General features: G+C 44.4%; 1 protein-coding gene across 6 annotated transcripts in view; it reads right to left on the reverse strand.

Annotated features, from left to right (window-relative positions):
• The window catches only part of ADARB1 (adenosine deaminase RNA specific B1), a 136,355-nt gene that overhangs the window by 83,887 nt on the left and 34,642 nt on the right, over window positions 1–17,826 (reverse strand). The window lies entirely within an intron of this gene.

Below are 17,826 nucleotides of genomic sequence, written 5' to 3' on the forward strand. Positions count from 1 at the left end.
GGCACACACGACAGACGGAGCCAGATCGTTGCCGGCCCAACATCTCGGCATCAGGCGGCACCAGGCCACACACTGAGGAGTGGAGCCTCAGGCAGAATCTCACATGTACTCATCCTTTTTTACAATTAAATATGCAAACGCCCCTACAATGCACGCATGTGAACGTGAGTCCAGGTACAGAGACGCACCATCCCCGCACTTGCTCTGCCCAGGTTTGGAAGCTACAGGCCACCGTCTGCTTCTGAAGCAGAGGCTGTGAAACAGTATCTCCATCTCATTTCTGCTCTGTGTGAAAGCGTTTTCAACCAGCAAGCCATTAGAGAAAATATCTCAACATGCTAATATACTTACAAAACCTCACTATGGAGTATTAAAATTTTCTTCTTGAAAAGCAAACTGATATCCAAAAGAAGGGGAAGTCTGCAATGGGTTTCTCCACTGCAGAATTCCAAAGAGAAGTTTCTGGGAGCTGTGTCCAGGGGTGAGTGGGATTCTGAGTGGGAACTCGGAGGAAGGAGGTGAAGTGTGGAGGATGAGGTGCGCATGAAAGTGGCTCGGCTCTCGCTATGCAGACTTGGCCAGGCCATCACAATGCGTTCCTGTTGCCCCGGTCGCTGCTGCAGTCCTCAGAGGAGATTGGAGGCTACCTTCCAAACCTCCCACCTGTGGCCAGTTGATATTCATCTAGAACACACGTCAGCTCGTCTGCTGGGACAGACCTAAGACACAGAGACAGGCTCACCTGTGTCCTGCACTAGCACAACCAAGTAAAATGGGCTGTCACTGAAAATGCTCTATCAGCCTGGAATTATAGGTCACAGAGTCATCTTGTCCAGCACAGAGAATGAGGGCCACATGTCCAGAACTGTCCCCACTGTCAATGACCCCCATCATCACCACACCAGATTCAAGTTCCCAAATCACCCTCCACAGCGGTCCCAATCAGCAGGCCTGGGTGGAGAGTGTCAAGAAGCGCAAGGACGTTGGCCTCTGACCTTTAGTGCTGCCTCCACTCAATCCAAATCAAGCTCCACCACAGCCCTTCCCCAGTGGGCAGAGAACAAGGCCCCCCAGTGAGCATGAGCCAAGCAAGCTTCTCTGGAGATGGCACCTAGCCCCTCTCTCAATCCAAAGAGCCACAAAGAAGTAAAATCCATTCTAGAAGCTTTACACACCAAAAAGTCCACCGCCTAAACAGAGAAAGAAAAACACAGCAGAAAGGACATGAAACCAAGATTTACAGAACTGGGTTCTTCTAGTGCCCACATCACGTCCCACCAACTCTGCAAGCCTGGCCAAGAAATCCGACCTCCCTGGGCCGTCTACAGGATGGGAAACTGCATGGGAAGCCCAACCACTCTGGGGAGGGAGCAGGTGATACGCAGGGCAGGTTCTGGAAGCTGCAAAGTGTAAACGTCAAGTGCGAGAATGGTTGCCTCTAATTTGAGCATACTCATACCAACTGAGGTAAAACTGTCATACTTGCCAGGGGTATTGCAAAGGGTTTCAGGAAAAGCATGGCTTCCAGGAAAGAGGGGTCCAGGCCACCACCCTAGACCACAGCCTTGCAGCCGTGTGACTTGAACAGTGACTCAGCCCCTTCCAGGCTTGCTCCTATGAGGACAGGATGAGGACACAAGGAACACCCGCCGCAGATGGTGCCGTGAGGATTAAATGGAGGAACAGATGTAGAGTGCTTGGCCCCGTGACTAAGACCACAGTAGGGGTGCAACAAAAGATGGTCAAAAACACCGGAGTCTCTTTGTCATGGAGGGAGTGGAGAGGAGCAGGTGACAGAGACAGCAGCTGAAAAAACAAAACAGAGGAGAGATGGAAGATCTGCACAACACAATTAACAAGCTGCATGGCGGTCACAAGCAAGACACTGCTCCTAACGTGCATTATACATCAGTTCCTCAAGGACACATGAGCCACTTCTAAAAATAGACCATATCCCAGTCATAAAGAAAATCTCAACATATTTCAAGTGGCTGAAATCAGACAGAGCTCATCCTCTGATCACAATACAATGAGCCTAGAAATTAATAACCCAAGTATAACTAGAAAGTCCCCATATGTTTCAGAGTTAAGCAATACACTTCTACGAAAGAAAATAATCACAGTAGAAAACAGAAAATATTTAGAAGTTAAAACTAGAAAAGATTATGTATGGAACTGTGCGGCACACAGATAAAGCAGTACATCAGAGGGACATTTATAGCTCGGTGCTCAAACTAGAATAGAAGTAAAAAAATTAAAGAGGGCCTACCTGAACAAGTCAGGGAAAGAAGAACAAAGTAAGCTCAAAGAAAAGAGAAAAAGGGAACTAGTAAGAAATTCAACCTGTATTAATTACATATAATGGCAGGTACACAAAGATCAACATTGGTTCTTTGAAAAGACAATGCAGTGAACCAGTGATCTCTGGCAAGACTCATGGAAACACAGAGAGGGAACACAAGAGGAAAAGCCCAAAATTAACCAGCCTTGGAATTGAATCAGAGGGCGGGAAGGCCTGATGGCCACAATGCTGTGACTCTCCTGTCCTTGTGTGGGAAGATCTCACTCGCCCCCAGTGAGTCCAAGCAGGCGGGTGACTGCTCTGGCCCATCGAATGCAGTGGGTGTGGTACTGCCAGGTCCAGACCTGCACCGGAAGAGGATGTCTGCTTCCACTTCCTGTTTCTTGGAATACTGTCTCTGGGGAGCCAGCTCAGATGCTCTGAAGAGATCACAGCGGCCACATGCAGAGAAAGATGTCTAGTCAGAGAAAGATGTCTGAGAAGAACCAAGAAAGCCAGCCAACAGCCAGAACCAGAGCTCCAGACACTCAGGCTACCTGGCTGGACATTATAAAGCGATTGTTGTTTTATGCCACTAAGTTGGGAGTGAGTCATCAGGCAGCAAAAGAAACCAAAATGGAATTATCACTTAAACTCTGACAACACTAAAAATGTAATAAGAGGCTTTATAAATTTTATTCCAAAAAGCTCGTAAGCTTAGGTTAAATAAAGAAACTCCAAGAGAAATACAACTTATTAGGCTGGGTGTGGTGGCTCACGCCTGTAATCCCAGCACTCTGGGAGGCTGAGGCAGGTGGATCACTTGAGCCCAGGAGCTCAAGACAAGCCTGAGCAACATAGCAAAACCATCTGTCCTAAAAATACAAAGATCAGCCAGGCGTGGTAACACGCAGCTGTCATCCCAGCTACTTCAGAGGCTGAGGTGTGAGAAATCACCTGAGCCTGAGTGGTCGAGGCTGCAGTGAGCTGAGATTGCATCACTGCACTCCAGCCTGGGCAACCAGAGTGAGACCCGGTCACACACACAAAAATCACCATTTAAAAAGAAAAGAAAAGAAATATAATCTATTAACACGGACTCAGGAGGAAATAGAAAATCTGACAAAACCACAAACATTAAAGAATTAGAAGCCAGGTGCAGTGGCTCAAGCATGGAATCCCAGCACTTTGGGAGGCCGAGACAGACAGATTGCTTGAGCCCAGGAATTCAAGATCAGTCTTGGCAACATAGTGACGCCTGTCTCTACAAAAAAATAAAGAAAATTAGCCAGGTGTGGTGGCATGCACCTGTAGTCACAGCTACTCAGAAGGCTGAGGCAGGAGGATCGTTTGAGCCCAGGAGGCAGAGGCTGCAGTGAGCCAAAATTGCACCATCACACTCTACAGCCTGGGAGACAGAGTGAGACCTTGTCTCAAGAAAAAGAAAAGAGAAGAAGAGGGAGGGAAGGAAGGAAGGAATGGAGGGAGGGAGGGATGGATTATAGTCAGTAAACAAAAATCATCCTAGAAAGAACACTCCACGCCTAGATGGCTTCTCTAGAAAGTGAACCCAGCATTCAACACGACACTTCCGTGAGGAAGATGAGAAGGAAGCAGTAAGTCAATCTTACAAATACAGATGTAAACATCCTATACAAAATGTGATCACACTCAATCCAATAATATTTTTTAAAGTGATCAATCGTGATTAAATTGAATTTATGATGGGAATGCAAACATGATTTAATGTATGAAAATCAATTTAGGTAATCTACCTCATTAATAAATCAAGAGAAACACAAAAGAATATATTGATGACTCCCCTTAGATAAAGTTCCATCACAGGCAAAACTGAACTACATTGATTGGGGATGCATTCTTACACAGTAAAATTAAAAAGAAAAGGACAGGATTATTTCAAAATATAGGATATCACTAAACACAGTGGCTCACACTTATAATCCCAGCACTCTGGGAGACCAAGGCAGGAGGATCACTTGAGGCCAGGAGTTCAAGATCAGCCTAGGCAACACATGGAGACCCCATCTCTACAAAAAATAAAAAATTAACGAGGCATGGTGGTGTCTGCCTGTGGTCCCAGCTACTCAGCAGGCTAAGGCGTAAGGACTGCGTGAGCCTGGGAGTTCAAGGCTGCAGTAAGCCACAATCCTGCCACTGCACTCCAGCCTGAGGGACAGAGTGAGACCCTGTCTCAAAAACAAACAAAAAGGCCAGCACGATGGCTCACACCTGTAAGCCCAGCCAGCACTTTGGGGGACAGGTGGGAGGATCGCTTGAGCCCAGGAGTTCAAGAACAGCCTGGGCAACACAGAGAGACACCATCTCTACAAAAAGTAAAAAAAATTAGCCAGGAGTGGTGGCTTATGTCTATAATCCCAACTGCTCTGGAAGCTGTGGTGGGAGGATCACCCATGCCTGGGAAGTTGAGGCTGCAGAGAGCTGTGATCACACCACTGCATTCCAGCCTGGGCCACAGAGCAAAACACTGTCTCATAATAATAATTATTATATATATATACACACACATAGTATATATTAGATGTGTCATATGGATGAGGGGGAGTTATCATCAGGGAGGAGCATGAAGGAAACTGTGAGGTACACAATGTCTATTTAACCTGGGTGAGAGTTACAAGGACATACAATTAAAATTATTCTCTTATATATGTGTCCATCTTTATGAAAGGTATCTCATAATACAAATGTATTAGAAAACAAACAATTAGGCAATGAAGCAAAAAAAATGCCAGCAATGACAACTGATTTACACAGCACTATCAATAACAATGGGACCAAGTACCTGCTGTATGATCAACCACATGAAACAACTAACCAACCACTGCAACCAGCTAATTGTCTGCCACGGTCTCAGATAAGAGCTAAGGAACCACAGGTGCAGAAGAGTTATGAGATTATGCAAAAGGCAACTAGAAACTTTATATTCCTCACACAAAAAAAGAGAGACGGAGGAGACTATGTTCAAGGAGATCGTGGTTGGATGTGCTAAGCAGCAAGCTCACAAGCTAGGGCCAAGAGTTTCAACCTGTGCCATTTTCTCCATTCGCCTTGAGCCATCCTGTGAAACTGGTCGGGAGTGAGCCACCCGAAAGGGTGGATGGGGAAAGGGAAGTACTGTGGGATAGGTAGCTCTGCACGTCTCCCACCTCCGCCCACTGACATGCCAGGGGCTGGCAGCTCAGCTTCAACCCCAGCACCACCACCTTTCCAGAGCTTTCTCTGGGTGACTGCTCCTAGTTGCAGGAAATCCTCTTCTGAAAATAGCATGACTCCAAATTCGTCAAGCTGAAGGGGTTTCCACAATGGGTTTATATCTCACTATCTCCTAACAAAGGGAAATTCCAGTGCCACAGCAATGCTATGAAGAGGGACCACTGAGGATTTAACATGCCTTATACCAACAGCAAGTACACTGCAAGTTGTATTAAAACACATTTATCATTCACAGTACTTGATGGATTTGCTTTGCCAGTAATAATCATATTGATTAAACGAAGCAATTGTGTTTCCTTTTAAAGTGATATTTATCATTATAATTTAATTAGACCGTGGAAATTGGGGCTCTGCTCTGCCAAAAACTAAGTACTCTCCTTTTCTACCTTGCAGGAGCATAAAGCCAATACTATTACACGGGTGTGCAGTTACAACTATGGTCAACTGATGAGATTTCACTGTTTCGAGACAGTAATTATTTCAGGAAGTACAGAGGCATGATATGCTCACGGCAAGTAAAGTACAGGTCAGGAGAAAGTAATCAACCGGAGGGTGCTACAGCAAAGACACCTTCTTCCTAATTTTTGCCAGGAGCTGCCATTTGAAGTGCTTTATTAGTCCTAAGAATTAGTAGCAATAATGGGGGATGAAAGCCGATGGCCTGAGAGGAGGGGATACAGCTCGGAAAACACCCTCGAGCATGCTGGAAAAGTCAAACACACCATATACGAACAGCAAACAACTGCTTAAGGAGATACAGACAGTTGGGAAACAGGTAAACTAAGAATGACCAACTGGACTTGGCGGGGCAGGGAAGCAGAGAGACCCTCCAGAAATAATAGCTATAATGACTAACGTTAAAAGCTCAGTGGACAGGTTTTAGCAGCATATTAGACACAGCTACAGAGAAAATGACCAAACTGGGCAGCAGAACTGAAGCAATAACCCAGAAAGCAGTGCAGAGATACACAAAAGACAGAAAATACCAGAAGCATGGGAGCTCTCACAGAAACAGATTCGGCCAACTAACCTGCAGCAGACTAAATACAAATAAGCATGAACCCAGACACAGCACAGAGAAATGACGTGGGAGCACAGGGGGAAAGTCAGGCTGAGAGCAGATGCTCAGGGTCCAGGGAAGAAACCAGGTAGTGGAGTAGGACGAGATCTTCAACGTGCAGACAGGAAAACAAACTCCCCACCTAACAACAGTCTTTCCACAATAAGAATAAAGACGTTTTCACACAAATCATACCTGAGACAGTTAATCCCAAAGGACACATTCCAGAGGAGCTGTGCTCTTGTAGAGAAAGAATATGTAGCAAAAAAGAGTGGCTATAAAAGGAAGCAGCATGTGAAAGCACTGGTTGAATAAAGGAAAAGCACAAATCTTACACACAGCGTTCCAGCGAACAAAAAACAGGGAACATTCCCAACTCGTTTTATGAGACCAGTATAATCTTGGTAGTAAGATCTGTCAAGGATGTGCCAGAAATGAACTATTAGTGGCTTTTATAAACGTAGACACAAAAATCATAACAAAATTAGCACATTTAAATCCAGGGACATATAAAAGACAGTAGGTCACACCTGAGTTGAATACACACACACCAAGAATACACAGCTGGCTTCAGATGTGAGAATCGATCAATGCGCTGAACAGCGACATTTCTATTCAAGGGTTCTTTAACTTAGATTTCTCAATCATTCAAACTGGTATTTCTGTAAATTTCCATCAGCAGAATAAACCTCACACTGTTCTCAAAACATACATGACCTGTGGAAGATAAAAAATTGGAGGATAAAGCTAATAAAATGAAAACATTGTCGGCAATAATGAAAGTAAAGGCCCAGCACACAGCTTCTCCACGTTCCTGCCCTTGCTGGGGGAGGACAATAAGCTTGGGAGTTGCCCCAGAGCAATGTGGTTGTAGGGGTGGTGTCCTCAGAGGGTCCTGGTGTGTCCATGATAAGGCCATCATGGACAGAACCAAAGAAGGCAAAAGGGAGACATCTGGCCTTCGCAGGCCTCCTTAGTGTGTTTTCCACACCTGTGAGGATCCCGAGTGAATGCCAGGAGGAGACAGAAGAAGTGCAGCTTCATGCTCCTCTCTAGGGCAGGCATTCTTAATCAAGGGTTCACGAATGAGCTTCAGGAAGCCCATGAGAAGTGTGAAATCATATATGAAATGGTACGTTCACATGCACAGATGCATTTCTCCAGCAAAAACGTAAATGGATTTAATCAGATACTCAAAAGAACCCAATACCCCACAAGAGTGCCAACATCCGACATGCAAACTTACCTGTACGGCAGAGGCCGAAGACAGTCCTCACCATGGGCTATGAGATGACCCAAAACCCAATCCTTTCTTTGGCACTTAACCAACAAAATTTCATAGCCTTTCTTTTCTCAGTACAACTAAGGGCTAGTCCGTGGTAACCTACGAAGTGAATTATTACGGGGCACTAAGACTTATAATTTATAACCTACACCTGGGGTGTTACTAGACTGTATAGAGGTCTAATTCAGTACGAAGAAATGGGGCTCCGGTGCAAAGCTGCAAAGCTCAGTAATGTGCCCGTGTAGGGGCCACAAAGTCCTCATCCTCAGAAACAGCATTTCGTTCATCATCAATGACAGTTTTATTTATAATGGATTTCAATTGCCAATATTCCTGCTTTTATAATTTCAATGTCAGTTTTTTCTCATTTTCACACCAGTTTAATGTGGGTTGTTTGGGTATACAATGATGAAAATTCATAGTTTTAGGAGCCATAATTTTTCTACAACTTATAAGTATCCTAAGTCATCTCCATCTTTATTTCAAAACAGATGTATAGAACCTCCCCTAAGTTTTGAGGCAATAGTAACATTTTATTAATTGGTGATGTGCTGATTAAGAGTATATGAAATTTAACTAACTTGCAACACACCATCAAGGCAAGTGTAACAAAGTTACCCAGCTATTTTTAAGTCTATGGCCACACTCTTACAAAATAAGGAACAACATGTCTCATAAGAACTGATGTATCAAAAGTACCTAAACTGGTTCATTTAATTTCATCCCAATTCTTTGATAATGTTGAGTGATATTTCCACTGGAGAGCAAGAACAGCTACTGGTAAAGGTGACCAAGGCACTAATTTTGGCACTGAGAGTGATCTAAAAAGGCTTTTAGGCTAGGCACAATGGTGTGCTCAGCACTTTGGGAGGCCAAGGTGGGAGGATGGCTTGAGCCTAGGAGTTCGAGACCAGTCCGGGCAACACGGCAAGACCCCATCTCTACAAAAAATTTAAAAATTAGTCAGTCAATGTGGTACGTGACTGTGGTCCAAGCTACTCAGGAAGCTGATACAGGAGTATGGCTTGAGCCCAGAAGGTGGAGGCTGCAGTGAGCCATGATCACACTACTGCACTCCATCCTGGGCAACAGAGCAAGACCCTGCCTCCAGATTAATTAATTAAAAGGATTTTTAATTAAAAACGGTGATAAAGTACACCGTACCTTCTCTCCATTCTTCCCAGAACTCCATTAAAATGTCAGAAAAATTACTTTTTGGTGGTGAATGAACCACCAAAATAATACAGTGAATAGTAGTGCATGGTGCTAAAAATTTACAGAGGGATTTAGCCGAATACAAGAAAGCCTGCCAGGGCTTTTAGGGCATAAGGCAGACAAAAGCAGGTTGATGCGAAAGAGCAGAGGAAACTGCACAGCAAGACAACAGAGGTGAGGGGTCTTCCCAAGAAGGAGGAGCCACAGAGAATGCTTTTATTCCTGGGCTAAAACCTGAGAATCGCTCTCCGAAGAAAGCCTGAGGTTTTCTAAGGGGTGATCCCAATATGGGCACGCAGACTGGAAGAGAATCAGATCAGGGTTTAGTGTAACGAAAAATCAAACCGTCAGGACATGAGGCCCAGGGAGGGAGAGGAGGAGAGAGTAGAAGACGTTTACCTGCAATAGAACAAGGATCAAACGGATATCCAACTCCTCATTAACAATACTAGACTCTGGAAAGTAATAGAGAATATTTTCTGATTTCAAAAGGAAAATTATACGATCCTAGAATTCTAGACACCACCAAATTATCAATAAGTATGAGAACAAAGTAATTGCATGTTTGAACTTTACATGCAAAAACCCAAGAAGTCTGTCAGCCATCCATTCTGTAAGGAAATGGATTAAGGAAGTGCTCTAGCAAAACAAAAATAGAATACAAGAAATGAACACTATGGGATAGGAGAAATTATGGCAACTGAGGCAGCTAGAAACAGCAGACATCCAAAGAGAAACTGGGAGTTCCATCTGAATATTCTCCTTTTATTGGCAAAGGTTTGGTGAGGCAGAATTACATTTCACACCACTTGGTTCTATGGCAAAATACACTATCATAATACTATAAATGTTGCTTTTCTTATGTTAAAATGTTTAGACTACACTTGCAGGAAAACCACAGGGAGCCTAATGATAGATGGGAAACACTACAAATGTTTTAAGCCTTGTCAATACAAATCTCATCAAAATTCAGGGTGTGAAGGCACTGTCTGTTGATTCCCACATGAACTTACAAACAGAAAAGTTAAAGTTATAATGGTGACTACAAGAAGAACTTAAAACAAAAGAAGAAAACATAAACTGTACTTTGTTTACCTCTGGAAACAGGGCGGGGGGCGGGGAGGGAGAAAGAGGAAAAAGGAAATCTCTAACTTAATTTATACCCATTCATGAGTTACAATGTGTTTTTTACCATGTGCTGGTATTACTTCCATTTTTTAAAGTCACATTAACAGGGCCCCTTATCAATAGCCAATCCATTAAGTAACTGCAGTGCATCTATAGGACAGAATAATATGTCCTTCTAACAAGTGAAGTAGCATGAGCACTGCATTAGTTACATAAAGTTAGAATTTTAAAAAACCCTTTTTTTTTTAACTGTGAAAGAAAAAAGATAGTGTCATAGTCCTATGAAGAGAACGGCACTACCTGTACTGACATGCAGGATGTGACGCGATAGCTGTGTTACAGAGTGATGTGTGCAGAAAACCGCTGTGTATCTCAGCAATCCCATATACGTAACAGAAACTCCTCATTTATCATATATACCAGAATCCAGTGCTGACACAAACTAGTGGGTATGTACCCTTCCATAATTTCCCTACATACACACACACAACATTTTGTAAGCCTAAAAAACTGGCACAAAATCAAACCAACTTCACAAGGACAAGCCAGAGAGTCCTTGGGGGATGTCCTCCCAGGAAACTCAAAACGGCAGTGGCTAAGTCTCCCTGGAGAAGGAGGCTGGGAAGAGCATCCGACAGCACTGCTCCCTTCATCCTTCAAGGGAGTAAGCCACGAAATGCAAGGCTGTCTACTTCGCGTGGTTTCCTGAGAATATGGGTAGAAAACATTTCCAGTAAAAGCTTTACTAAAATGTTATACAGTGAAAATTAAAATACAAACCATTACTCCATGTGCCAGTGTCATCTGCTAATTTGCACAACATCTTGTTTCGATGATCTGAGAGGCCTACACAAATAGGTAGAGTAACCACAGTCTATCAACTGTGCTTAGAAAAGGGAAAAAAATACATACACATAAAAAGACACAGATATTGTTTGGCTGTGTCCCCACCCAAATCTCATCTTCAATTGTAGTTCCCATAATCCCCACGTGTTGTGGCAGGGACCCGGTGGGAGGTAATTGTACCATGGGGGCAGTTACCCTCATGCTGTTCTCGTGATAGTGAGTGAGATCTCACAGGATCTGTAAGGGGCTTTCCCCCATTTTGCTGGGCACTTCTCCTTGCTGCTGCCACGTGAAGAATGATATGTTTGCTTCCCCTTCTGTCATGATTGTAAGTTTCCTGAGGCCTTCTCACTCATGCTGAACTGTGAGTCCATTCAACCTTTTTCCTTTATAAATTACCCAGTCTTTGGTATGTCTTTATTAGCAGCATGAGAACAGACTAATACAGACACAAAGGAAATATACAAAATGATAACAAAAGTTGCTTCTATGCAATGGGACTAATCACGTCTCTTCCTAGTTTTGCATTTCTGCAAAGTATGCACAGTCTGTAATAAGCATATTTCGTTTCTAAATAAACAATTAAATCTTTCAGAAGAAACTCAGAAATGCAGAGTTTTCTCCAAAGACTTAGCAGCCGAGGCAAGGGAAGGCAGGAAAGGGTGCTGTGCAGCAAGCACAGGCCCTGCCCAGGCCAGCCCACCCTGGGGCTGAAGATGGAGAAAAGGCCAGTTCCAAGACTGATCCTGTTCAGAAGACAAAATGAGCTCAAGCAGCTGCTCCTGCCACTGTAACCTGAGGAATTTCGCCCTAGGAACACTGAGAGATCATAGCAGATACCATCTTAATCAGCACCCGGAAAGCACTCACCCCAGGATGCCCCAACCTTGCACAAAGGACTTAGTCTCCACTCAGCAAGAATGCAACACACAGTTCCTTATGGAAAGAGGATGGATGACAAGGGTGAAATCGGTTAATTAACAAATATGTATCTCTTCAGCATTTTGCTTTGCAGGGGGAAAAAAAAGACAAGCAAGCTTCCCTACTACTTAAAGTGGTGACATCCTGGCCCCAGATTTTAGGTGAGATACTAAATCCCCTTGACCCACAAGACCACATCTTATGTAACAGCACCAGAAACTCACATATTTGAACTTTAGAGCAAGTGAATAATTCCTTACATGCATTATAGATGAAAGAAGAAAAAGCATATGACTTCTGCAAGAGTCCTTGGGTTTAATGGACACAAATTTTAAAAGCTATCTCATCTATTAAGTTTAAATAGTAAACATGTAAACATGTTAAACATTTACATAGTAAACATCCTTCAAAACCCAAGGATGCAGAAGAAGGGGAAGAGATTATGCTGAAGTCAGAAGATGTACACCTATAAGAAGTCAGTGATTTGATTGCTAATTTGACTGGGATGTAAATGGCATCTGATGATACAGATGTTCTAACTGGGTTTCTTATTCCTTGCTCTGTCAGGGACAAGCTGAGTGATCCAGAGACATCACCCTGACCGGCTAGTGCCCCGTGAGGAAGCTGGTGCACTGCTGACCCAATTCAGCAGAGAGCTCTTCTATCACAGCAGGCCCAGCATTCACTCACTCTGAGACTCACAGACAGTCACTGGCACCACAGCAGACCACCTCCTCGTGCCTCCAGTCAAGGAGGTCAAATATCCCAAACCATGTACTTCTGCATTTCTGGGTAAAGGAATAGATGACTTTCAAATATTGTTTGTCACTGGAAGTTTGGTCGCCTTAAATCTTCCCTGGGCCCTTACAAAGCAAGAGGCTCACAAAGCCTGTCTGTGAGTGGATACATGACTTGAAGAAGTGTACTTCCCAAAAGATCACGCCACTTTGCTATTGTTTCAAATAAAAGCTCTCCAATCCATTCCCCATGTCCAGCTCTCCACAGGTCAGTGCAACCCCACGACCAGGATTATGAACACAGAGTTGGAAGTTTGCCTGCTTGAAGATCCAGCAATGCAGCCCCCGACTCTGAGGCTACTGTCACCCTGCAGTGTCTCAAGCATTCCCTCTGGCAGGAGCAGGTGCAGATGGCCGCAGCAAAGGCTGAATAAAATAATGCAGGCAAAGAACTCAGCACAGTTCCTGCATGGAGGAAGAATTCAATAAATGTTAGCTATTACTGGAGGTGATGATGACAATGCTAAGGTGACGATGACAACCTCAACAATTTTTTTTTTTTTTTTTTTTTTGAGACAGAGTCTTGCTCTGTCACCCAGGCTGGAGTGCAGTGGCCCAATCTCAGCTCACTGCTACCTCCACCTCCCGGATTCAAGCGATTCTCCCGCATCAGTCTCCCGAGTAGCTGGGACTACAGGCATGCACCACCACGCCCGGCTAACTTTTGTATTATTAGTAGAGATGGGGTTTCACCATGTTGGCCAGACTGGTCTCAAACTCCTGACCTCGTAATCCCCCCGCCTCAACTTCCCAAAGTGCTGGGATTACAGGTGTGAGCCACCACGCCCCGCCATTTCAACCAATATTTTAAAATTCACTATCACATTTTAGTCCCCAAAATATCCCTAGGAAAGGCATGCAAGCAAGGCAAGTAGATTTCCCTTTCCACAGACAAATAAAACTCAACTGAGTTTAGTCAATGAGTGAAATACTTATACATTCTGCCTCCAACTCCAGCCATCTTCCTATAGCTACTCACATGGCCCCAGCACCCCTTAGGGCCTGTGTACAAAGGACACACGTGGCCCCTCACAACTCGCAGAGGGGCATCCTCCCTGTGACGCTCTCCATCTTTGAGATAATAACTGTGGGGATCATGACCTGATCTCTCCAGGACTTCCTGGTTCTCACATGTCATCTTGGGGTCATTAACAATCACAGGCCCTTTCACTCTCAAAGTGTCCCTGTTCAAGCAGTAAATCACATGGTAACCTATTTACAACACAAGCCCGCATCCCCCAAACTGGAGGTGGGACCAAAGGTCCGCAGAGGTTGCCAGCTCCTCACACCAGGGCGGACTGACCAAAGGAATGTGGGTGACTCAGGACTATCCCCCTTTATTTCCACCCAACTGCATTTAGAACAGAATCCGAATCTCACCACGCAACCCCATACAGAGATACACACCGAGAGGAAGGCTCGCCCCCAACCCCAAGCCCTGGCCCCAGCCCAGAAAGGCCAGGGAATAGAAGAGTGAAGGGTTATGAGGAGCCCCAGGGATGGGGGAAGGCCACTAAGGGCCTTGTGTGCATGTCTAGGCAACTTGCACTCATCTCGGCAGATATGAAGTCCCTGTGCCTCTTTACACTGAATTAAAAAGGCAATTCTAGAAAAGACACCTGAGCTAGACTCAAAAATGATGAGCCAATTTCTATCATTTTGAGAGGGAACATCAGTATTTTCTTGAAGAAGGGATGTAGGCATGACATGAGGTGTGCAGAGACACCATTCCCATACCTACTCCTTCCCTGATGACAGAAGCTGTAGCTGGGCACTTTGGGAGGCACCTCAAAGAGTCCAGATGACCATGAAATTTAACAAAAGCTCAATCTCACTAGCATGCAGGTCCATGAGAATCAAAACTACAAAAAAGTACCACACACACCGGCCAGAATGGTAAAAATTAAGAAGACAGAAACTTCCAAAGCAGTTGATGCCACATGAGGAGTGTGGTGAGAGGAGGCAGTTGAGTGCCCAACCAGGCACCATGCCAGCATCACCCGCTCACGCTGAAGTGTGTGTGCTCACAGCTAGCCCATCCACCCCAGCAACACCTGTGTTTCTTTACCAAAACACATGTATCAGTATGGTCAGAGCAGTTATGCTTATAATTGCCCCAAACTGGAAACCGTCTAACTATCCATCATCAGCAGAATGAATATATGATATGGTCAAACAGCAGACTACTATGTACAGCAATAAAAATGAACAAGCAACAACACAGGCAAGTCTCACAGATGTAATACTGAACAAAAGAAAACACACAAAAAAACATCCTTTGATTGCATCTATATAGTTAATAAATAGGCGAAGCATAGGACTTTTAGGGCAATGAAATAATTCTGCATACTGGAAGGATGGATCCATATCGTCATAAATGTGTACAAACCCACAGAACGTCCAACACCAAGAGTGCACCTTCGTGAAACTATGAACTCTGGGTAATGAGGTGTCAATGTGGCGTCATCAACTGCAACAAATACACGGCTCTGGATATGGATGTTGATAATGGGGGAGGCTGTGCCTGTGTGAGGGCAGGGGGCATATGGGAAATCTTTGTACCTGTCCCTCAATTTTGCTGTAAATATAAAACTGCTCTAAAAAATAAAGTCTATTAAAAAGTTAAAAACAAACAGGCACACCTAAACAAACAGGTTGCAGGATACAAGCTCAAGTGACAAACCTGTCACCCACAGAGGTCAGTGGCAGGCGCCCATACTAACAGGAGGAGCCTGAGGAAGTCTTCAGGGACTGCAGCACTCTGTGTGCTGGCCTGGGTGGAAGGCACAGCCCAGCGGGCTCTGTGATGCTTCACTCAGCCGCGCCTTCCTCTTGTGTGCTTTCTTGCCTGCGTAATGCTTCTCAACAACACAAGTAAACCCTGATTGTCTTACAAGTAACTGCTGACAAGCTGAGAGACGCAGGAGTGCCCTAGCCCTCTCGACCTGAGCTCTCACTAGCACCATCCCCTCACAGAGCAGAGCAGGGGAAAGGGATGAGTGTCCAAAGAGGATGGACAGATGGGCAGAGCTCAGCACAGCACTCAGGAGTACCTTCCAGAAGGTAAAAACTGACAGAGATGTACCCACTGCATTTAGGAAGCAGCACAAGAATCTGGGCTTTCTGTCCATGAGATGTAAATGTTTATTACTTTTTAAAATAATGGTAAATTACCTAATCGAAATGAATGAATCCTGACAGCAACTATAACTAGAAATATTTAAAAAGCCACAAATGCTAACAACTCCTTGAATATTACAATTTCCAAAAGGATTAATACATGCTTAAATATATTAGGTTTATTAATCAAACTGTTATAGGTGAGGAGTTTAATCTCCTAGGAATTAAAATACATTATTGTCAGTAGCAATTGTTTAGTTCAATTCCTGAAGAAAAAGGAAGTGAAAAACAAAGGGTGAACAAATTCTCCACACCCTGCCCCACTGGCTCTTCGAGGACTCGGTCCCCACGGCACCACAGCCATGCAGAGACTTGCCGGAGGGTCCAGAAAACACAGCTATTACCTGGCACAGAAATGTACTGGTTTTCAAATTAGCTGGAAATAAGAAAATAATTATTTCATAGAATAAACAGATGAATGTTTTAAGGTTTGTTTCAAGAATGGAAAACGTTAAACATGCTACCCTGAGGTTAATTCCACCAATTTCCGAGTATATGACTGAAAATAGCTTCTCATCAAGGAAGAAAATTATGCAGAGGAAAGACTCTCACATTTTCTTCTCAAAATGTGGAAGTGAAAAGGTCAAGTAAAAATAAATACAAAGCAAACTGACTAATTTGAGCTTCTTTCCTCCCTGCACTCAGCTAATAGAGCAGAACATTAAAAATAAAAGTGGTCCGAATTTTTCAGAGCGAGGACTGTGAGGTAAAAATAGATGCTCACACCGCACTTCCAGCTGAAGCGTGACTAGAGGTAGCCCCCACGCTACTTGTGGCTTTCCACTAATGTCTATAACGACAAAAAGAGAGAAAACTCCTCACAACATGGCTGAAAACTACATACTGACCTCATACAGAAAGTTTTCAAAGGAAAATTTCAGGAGCAAATAAATGATTTTTGCTTAAAACCAGCATGCTGTGGCTTCTCTATCACCAAAAGCATCCAAAAAGAGGGGCACCAAGACGTTTGTTTAATAGTAAACCCGGAAACAACCAAAAGGTGGGTGCATTGCTAGGTTAAAAATACCATAGCCCATCCATTTAATCTTCAACAAGTATTTGAGTGCCTTCTACAGGCCAGGAGGATGGGAGAAAAACAAAAGTCTCCATCTACACGGAGCCTCCAGTCCTGGGGGGCGCAGAGTGCACGAGCTGACCCTGCAGCATCAGGAGGTGGTGACGCACGCGGCGCAGAAAAACAAACCAGCCTCCAAGCTGAGAAGGAAAGGTGGATACTTTTCCAGCTTTTGACCAAGCCATTAAAATCCAGGTCACAGAGAAACAGCCTCCAAAATGGGAAACTGCTCCTGACTCGTGAAATGAAAGCATTCATGACAATGCGGTGGTGCCACAGGACTCGTGGGCACACACGTGCGCGCACACACGCGCACACACACGCACACACGCGTGCACACACACCCGTACAGGAGGAGGCAGCAGCGCAGATTGGTGATTCCCGCATGAACCCCAGAGCCTGGTCTGGTCCTAGCTCTGTAGCTGAGAGCTGTGCCATCCTCGCAAGGACTTACTCCAGGTCCTTTTGCCTCTGTTGATTCAGCCTCAAAAGTAGAGTCCTAGCAAAGCCACCTCCTTCAGGTGTGTTTGCAGGGCCCTGCTCAAGTGACCCAACTTCTGGCTGGTTTGGCCTGGGCTGCAATCACACAACCTTCAAAGACAGAATACTATCCTTCTAACTCAATTCTGTGTTTAATCTGTATCAGGTACCTTCCAGCCATGTGTCTTATGAAATCCATAATGAAAGCAGAGCCATCCTAAGAAAAAAGGTAGAAGTGTGGAAACTACCTAAATTTAACAACCCCTAGGTTTGGGGATGTGGGTGTGGTGGTTGGAGGGAAGGAGA

This window comes from Macaca thibetana, chromosome 3 (assembly GCF_024542745.1).
Source record: "Macaca thibetana thibetana isolate TM-01 chromosome 3, ASM2454274v1, whole genome shotgun sequence".
NCBI classification, from domain to species: Eukaryota; Metazoa; Chordata; class Mammalia; order Primates; family Cercopithecidae; genus Macaca; species Macaca thibetana.